The sequence below is a fragment of the Convolutriloba macropyga genome, chromosome 12 (genome assembly GCF_964194025.1).
Source record: "Convolutriloba macropyga chromosome 12, txConMacr16.3, whole genome shotgun sequence".
Taxonomy (NCBI): domain Eukaryota; kingdom Metazoa; phylum Xenacoelomorpha; order Acoela; family Convolutidae; genus Convolutriloba; species Convolutriloba macropyga.
In genome coordinates this window covers 53,510,822-53,519,283 of record NC_134479.1, presented here as the reverse complement: position 1 = coordinate 53,519,283, position 8,462 = coordinate 53,510,822, and positions in this window count along the sequence as shown.

Here is an 8,462-nt window from a genome sequence, read left to right as displayed (position 1 = left end):
GTTAATGTTTTAAACTTGAAGAACCTCAAAGTGTCTTTCGATGGCTAAAGGCGGACTGATATGAAAGTTTCAAAGTTTCAATGAAAATTCAATTCCTTAGTTAGACATCTCTACTTAGTTAAGCGTAGTTGCTGAATAATCCTCATTAACAGCCTGATTTTGTAGTTTGTTTCAAATCTCCTCGCCCACTGGGCGAGACCACGAAGTAAAAATATTACTTATTGTTTTTTCGTATCAGTGTTGACAAAATTTCGACTCAAAATGTTGAAATATGGTTATCGGAGGAAAGTTTTTCTTTTAGGCCCCTCAAACTTGAGAACTCTGGAAATTTTGAAAAATGGCACTGTAAGAAATCTAAACAGATGGAGATAATTTAATGGATCAGTACTGGATAACATGATAGTCTGTAGAGACAACTGATTGGTTATGAAGATATTAGTATCACGAATTTTGGCATTTTTTAAAAAAAAAGAAAATTGAAGTTTTTCATTTTATATAAAATCTGTCATAATTCGATAACAATGTTAGGGCCCTAAATGGATTTTCGGTAAAGAGAGCTAATTGGTTATGAAGATAATATTATTACGAATTTTGGCAACATTTTAATTAATTTTGCGGTTTTTTTATTTTTTTTAATCTGTCAAATTTTTGTTTCTTCCAATGGTAGTCAATGGAACTTTTGAGGGCTTTGATATGGGTAATTTGGTAGTTTGAGGAGATAAAGAATTGGTTTTGCAGATTTTTTATCACGCATTTCTGCGCCGCTTTTCAACAAAAATTGTCAGTGTTTTTAAATTTGTTTCAAAATTTTTGGGTAAATTTTGTTTTTTTTTGTCCTTAAAGCCCAGTGAAAAATTTTAGGGCTAGCAGGTGAAATACCGGACGGACTCGTGAGCCATTAAAATGGCTTTGGGAATACTTAGATCAAGCAATTGAAAGTCTTTGACAGAAAAATGCAGTTTCCTTTTGATTCATTTACAGTTTTTGATTTCAATTTTTAACGAGTAAACCATTTTAGGGCTTGCAGACGCGTTTCTCGATAGTTTATATTTAAAAAAAGATCTGAAGTTATATTACGATTTATAGCAATTTTTAAATGTTTTGAGAGTTTTTTATAGCTGCGAAGCAGTAAGCTGAGCGGAACTATATTGCGTTGATCTTGTTTTTGACAATTCAAAGAATTTTGATTGTATTGGGGCGCTGTCTTTGTTTTTTAAGATATCTTCACACATTTTCATGATTTTTGAAGTCAAATTGGAGTAGTGATTTTAGTCACGCCGAAACAGGAATTGGAGCGAAAAAACGAGTGGTTTTGAGGTGTGAAATTTTTTCCGCTCTAATTTTCAAGTAGAGTGAGGAAACGTTGTGAACAAAAGTTCGTTTTCTCGCTAGTGGTTTTTTGTTCACATGCTGCATCTTCACTTTGTTTTTACTCTTTTGGATCGGATTTTTTTGAAATGGTTCTACCAATCCATTTATAGGCCTAGTTTTTTTGATTGAACCAAGTTTTCATTTCTCGCTAGTGGTTTTTTGTTCACATGCGGCAATTTCACTGCGATTTTACTGTTTTTTTTTTTCAATTTAATGGATCAATTTTTTTTCAATTCGTTGGATCGTTTTTTTTCTAAATGGTTTTCCCAATCCATTCATAGTTCATTCTAGGCCAGGTTTTCTGTTTAGTCAATGAAAATTCTGAATTGTACGTCAGGACTTGTCCTGCTATGTTTTTTTGTTTCGTCGACTGACGCTCTTTTTTCGTTTTACATTTGTTCACACAGCAATGCTGAAAAAGTCAAATTTTCTGAATGACTTCTTCCTCTCACTAACGGCATTTGCGCGCTTGACGTCATTTCTCTGTCGCTTTAGCAAAAGTTTTGGGTCTTTCTCCTTATAGCCCCCCCCCCAGCTTAGTGGGCGCGTTCTCGCTATTGGTTTCTGTTGTTCACATGCGGCATTTTGACTTTGATTTTTTTCTTATTTCTTCTGATTTTTTAGAATGGTTTTCCAAATTCACTCGGGGTCCGTTCTAGGTCTAGTTGTTTGTTTAGTCAATGACAATTCTTTTTGAATTGTACGCCAAGACTTGTCCTGCTTTGTTTTTTTGTTTCGTTGTGTGACGCTCTTTTTCGTTTAACATTCATTTGTGTACACAGCAAAGCTGAAAAAGTAAAATTTTCTGAATGACTTCTTCCTCTCACTAAAGCATTTGCGCGCGTGACGTCATTTCTCATTCTCTAGCAAAGGTTTAAAGTTCTTTTGCGTGATTAGATTTTGATCATACGGTATTTAACTCACTCCATGATATGACTTTTGCTCTTAAGTGTAATTTGAATTAGGGTCAAAGTAACTCATATGTGTAATAAAGATCCCTAATAAAAGAGTTCTGCGGAATGAGTTTTAAGAAGCGTTATTAAATTATCGTTGAATGCTTATTACTCCGCTTTTTGTGCGGCGTCGATTTTTTTTTCAAATTACATATGTATCTGTTTCTATCTCTATTATACGGCACGCAAGTCTTGTCTTTTGCAGCTATCCGGCAATCTGCCGGCTATGTTCAATGATTTTGATTTTTTTTGGTTTTGTTTTTTTTTTAATTAGAGGCCAATAAAACTTTAAGGAATGAAACCATGTATCTGAATGGGTTAGATGCCAGAAATGTTTCAAATTTTGCGCTCGGGTTAATGGATATATTAAATGCATAAATTTCGGCATTCAGAATTTAAGCTTCAAGAATTTTCGCGGTGTCAACATTTTTTAAAATTTTTTTCTAATATTTTGAGACTATGTTTGGTTGGCCTTGTTCATTTAGTATGTCGCTCAGGTATATTTTTTTAGTTCGTTGGATTGTAATTTAGGACCTGCCTTGTTATGTTGTTCGTCCTCAAGATTTTTGTTACGACCATTTGACGTCACAATCACTTCAAATGTACTTTTTGTTCAATCATTTGCAATTTCAACTAAATTGCGCGTGTGAAGTCCTTTTTCACTGGTAGTGGAGGTACTTTATTCATTCGCGTGTTGGTGATTTTTTGTCACTCGTGTCTTTCCTCTCTCTCAAAATTGATTCCGCACTTTTAAATTGACTTTACTTTATTTTATTTCACAGAGATAAGCTCAAATGGGTGTGGGGCACTCTGATTGATGGTTATTGGAGAGCAGCCAAAAGGGCAACAAACAGATTCTTGATCAAAATATGACATCTCAGCATAAAAAAACAAAATTTTTCGGTCGGTTTCTTTTACTATCTTTTTGAGACTCCACATATTCGAAGCTATTGTGGCTTATTTCTGGTAATCTGCCCGCTATGTTTGTAAAAGATTTTCCCAATCCTTTTAGATATAACTTTTTGTTTTGTCAAAGCAATTTTATTTTTGAATTAAAGTAAGGAAATGTCCTTCGTTTTGTTTCGTAGACTGACCTGACGCACTTTTTTAATAGCCGCACAGCGGTAGGTGGGGCTATTATATGCCTTATCTTGGTTTTTTTATTGCGTCGCGATTTTTGTTACGCCCATATGACGTCACAACCACTTCAAATCTGCTTTTTGTTCATTCGTTCATGCGATTTCAACTGAAGTGCGTGTGTGACGTCATTATTCGCTGATAGTGAAGCGATTTTTTGGTTCATTTGCGTGATTAAATTTTCGGTCACACTTTACTTACATCACTCTCAAAAATGACTTTCTCACTTTGAAATTGACTTTTATTTACTTTAATTCAAAGAGATAAGTTCAAATGGGTGTGTGTCACTCTAAATGAAGGTTCTATTAGAGCAGCTAATAGAGGCAGCAAAAATTATACGGATTTTTCATCAAAACATAACATATCAGACTTCAAGGAAAAGACGAATTTTTTGGGACCATCTTTTTTACTGTTTTTTAGACTGCGGGTCTACGAAGCTATTGCAGCTATTTTCTGGCAATCTGGCAGCTATGTTCGTTTTATTTAATTTATTCACACAGCGAAAATGAAAGTTTCTGGATGATTTCTTCCTCTAACTACAATTAGTCATTTGTGTGCGTGAATTTCTTAATCCCTATTGTAAAAGCGCTTTTCAGGTTATTTGTTTGAATAGATTTTGACCATACGTTACCTACTTCCCACAACAAATGACCTGTGCACTTGAAATGTTAATATGCACTTGACATGTGCACTTGAAATGCGTGTGTAACAAAGTTTATATATAGAGTTGCTTTTTTTGGATGTATTTTCAACAGGTTACTTTTTCGTGGTGTCCTTTTAGTTCTTTTGTATGTCTCTGAAAATAATTAGTGAGCCACTGATTGGGTGAAAAAAATTCCAAAGGAATTTTTCAGAACAGTTGCTGTGAAGTACCGCTTGAGTAATTTAAAATATGTTTTCATTATTTTTCCATTTTTGCTTCCGGTTCCCTGGAGTTTTTTAATATACGGTTTCTATTGTGTTTTTTCTCTCAGTTGTTAGTCAAATAAATAAAGAAAACCTCTTCTAATTGCACGTTTAGCGACCAATTGTTGTTTCGGAGTTTCAGCTGGTAAAGATTTTTCTCAGACTGCCAGTTTTGTTATCAGAGATGGTTTTCGGCATGCTTCATTGGTTAGCTACCGAGAGTCGGTTCCGTAGTGTTCCGTTGATTTTTCTTGAAAGATATGTTTATAGTTTTAATTTTTTTGTGTAATAAGAAGTCAAATTAATGTAGTGGTTAGGTAGAGTGAAGAAGCGATTAGGTCTGAGGCGTGATTTTTTGATATTACCTTTAAAGCAGTGTAAGAAATGAATTTTTGAAGTGGATTTCTTTCACTTGCGCCAATGTTCTCTTTTGATCTTTTTTTCTGGTCTTTTCATGTTTTTTTTAAATAAGAATTTCAAATTGTCAGACATGTGCTCTCATAAGCACAGTTGTGCTTTCGATTCATCAGAGGTCAGTTAAAGCCTTATATGACTAATAAACTGTCTTGTAATAAAATTGAGGTGATATTTTGTTTTGTCCGTTTTCATAGTTCTTTGTCGTTGTCTACTTAGTCTTATTGACGACGTGTCTCATTGGATCTCTCAGTAGTGGTTATCGATAGTATGCATAAAATTCAATTGATACCTAAAATTTATATCTCAATTTGTATGTCAATTGATTTCTACTAATTAGCAAAAACTAGTTTTCAAAAAATATCAGTGATTTTAGTTTTCTAGTTTGTCTTTTGTTTTTTACTTGGACTCATAAATTACAGTCCTGATCTTTTGCCAATGAACCATAAATGAATTTAAACTGAGGTTCGAATTCATCATATCTACAGTTTTTTATGGCTTTGACACTATCTGTTATCAAAAATTTTTCTTGCATTTGTTGCAATTTTGTAGGCATATCACTCAATTTGATTAGCAGCAGAACTATCGCCGGTCGCTATGACATTCTAAATAATCAGATTATTTCAATTCATAGCTAATGCTTGGTCTGACGTTGACACATTTTCTCCAGGGAAATCAATTGCAAATTTTTGAACTTTTAACCCTTTTTGTTGTTCATTTTGTTTTCTATGACTTAGTCTGATTATTGACAATGGGTATCACTTTTTTATTGAGTCATCGTTGAATCTTATAAATGACTAAAGTTCATAGCAGCGGATATTGTCAAACATATCATCTTCTCTAACTGTTTCTGAATCTTTCTTTAATTTGTTGTTTTTGTCCCTTTCACATAACGGGGAAGCAAATGATTGTTTTATGATTGCCAAATGTTGTTTCGGAGTTGCAACTTTTAAAGATTTTTTCAAATTTGCCAGTTTTCTAAATCAGAATTGGTTTTCCATGAGCTACAGTGTTGAGTCGGTTCCGTAGGGTTCCGTTGTCTTGAAAGATATGTTAATTGTTTTTCAGTTTTTTGTGTAATGAGAAGTCAAATCAAAACAGTACACAGTAGTAAAGCAGAGCGAAAAATCGATAAGGTCCGAGTCATGAATTATTAAAATTATCTTTAAAGCGGTGCAAGAAACTGGTGTTTTTGAAGTGGATTTTGCTTCACTTGCGCCAGTTTTCCATTCGCATTTTCAGTATTCACATTTTGTCACAAAACTTGCTTTTCTGTTTTCATTTTTTGGCGTCGTTTAGTACCTTAATTTTCGAGTTTGAAGCTCCAAAGATCAACTGTGTGATAATTGCTGGCATTTAACTACAAAAAAACTAATTTATTTTTTCCACCAAATTGAGTTTGCGGCTCAAAAATGAGTTCTATTTGTTTTTTATGGCTACAACAGCGAGCTAATTTTCGGCTTTTCTTTGGTTTATTTTAGTTCAAAAAGTTGAATTGTAATGAGGCGTTGTTTTTTAAGGTGAAAACGAAACAGGAAGTGGAAAAAAGAGAGCATTTTTTCGGCGTAATTTTTTACGCATTGAAAAATCGATTGTAATTTTTTGTTCAGGTGTTGAAATTTGACCTCTGTTTTAATGTTTTTTTTTAATTTTTTAAAATATAGAGTGCCATATTTTGATAAGCCGTCCTTGTTTACATAAACTGAAAGGAATAATTTTGGGCTTGACAAACAATCAGCGCAGGTAGATTTTTAAAATATGTAAATTTTTTTAGAATTCTGGAATCGAATTTAACAAATGGAGTTATTAAGCGAACCTGGAAAGCACATGCGGACTTCGAAAAAAGTTTGAGATATTTTCACAAGCTTAGAACAAGCTCTAGACAGAATTTTCGTAATTAGACTCCATCGAATTAGAGCTTGAATTTGATGTGAATTTGGGGATAATTTAAATAATATATTAGTAAAAAATTACAATATCTATTTTCATTTCTATTTTTGTTCTCCATCATTTTTTTTACTATTTCGTCAATTTTTAAGCCTAATAATTAGAATTTGATGTGAAAATTTTTCTTTTAGTAATAACTGTTCTATTAATAACTAGTTACAGTAAAGAAAACATTCATTCACCGTTTTGCAATGATTAATGAATTGTCTTTCCGGTAACAATCATATCCAGAAGGCTGAGGCATGAACTGGTTTCACAGACAAAATTATTATAACAGAAGTCATTTTTGGGAGTCTCAATTTTTTGTCCTACAAAAAAAAACTCTCAGTTGCTGAAGATACCTCAAAATAGCTCAAAGTATCGGTTACACTCTGTACAATTTATACATTGTGCAAAGTGTAATGGTTCTTAGAGTACATTTAACACGGGCTCATTGCAATGGATTTTTGTAGCTCTCTTGTACCGTTTTTCCAAAAAACTGGAAATGGGCTAAGCAAAATTTTCCGAAAAAGGGAAAAAGCACTTGGTATTGGCTCCTGTTGATGCATAGCAGATCGGGTCCAGATAAGTCGAAATTTTCACTCTAAACAGCTGTGTTCCCCACAACTTTCTCCATTTTTTTTGAAAACGAAAACTTTTTTGAAAACTTTTTTTTGAAAAAGAAACTTTTAATTTTTCTTTGAATTGGAGGATCTAAACAATATTCTTTAAATATTTTGACTTAAATTAAACGTTGGTTATCAATACAACAGATCAACAGTTTATGAATCTCATTTCATCAGCGTTTTTTTGTTTTTCCACTTTTAAAATGTTTGTTTTTATTCTCCCCACTGTGGTCAGGTAAGAATTGCTTCTCTAAATTACAAATTTTGCTAATCCTTGGACCAGTGGCAGTGTAGACCAGGAAAATAGCCCAGGATACAGTTTAGACCAGGAAGATTGGCAATCAGAATTGATAGGAAGCATTTAAAGCCCCCATTCTGGAAAGGCGATCAGAAAGCAGTAGATAAAATAGCAAATCTAAAATTTAATATCCAGAAATTAAATATATGAGAATTTTACTTTGAATTCCAGGTCAAGAGATTAACAACCAGTGGGAATGCTTTTAGATACCAATATATTCAACATAAAAGTTCGAGAACATCAAATTTAAATATAAACATCAAATCTAAATATGATATTGCTGTGCACCTATATCAAGGAAATTACGGACAATGATGCAATAATATACAAAAGATGCAAGAGGGCGAAGCTACTACTGACCGTTTCACAGAAAGCTCTAACATTATTTATAGATGAAATCATAACACAATCAGCTCAGAAGCTACAAAATGTAAAGTGAAAAATAATATCAAAATAATTTTTTCTGAAACTCGTAGTGCAATGCAGACAAATAAATTTTAAAAAGGAGAAACCACAAAAAGTTTATTTGTTTATCGATTCTTGGTTTGGTTTTGAGACATAAAGTTTAACTTCAGATAACAATTGAAAAACAGTTTTTGTATAGGCATTTTTTGTATGTTTTTTCAATGAGTAGACATTGGTCATTTAGAGTCACTGACGAACCTTATTTCTCGAGATATTTTTTTCAATATTTCGTCAATTCTTGATTGCAGAAAAACAAAAGCTTAATTTTGCAAATGCACAAAATTCTTGCATTTTTTAAATTCATTAGTGCACAGAACTTAAAACTGTAAATTTAGAGTTAAACTCAGTTTTAGATATCGATACAAT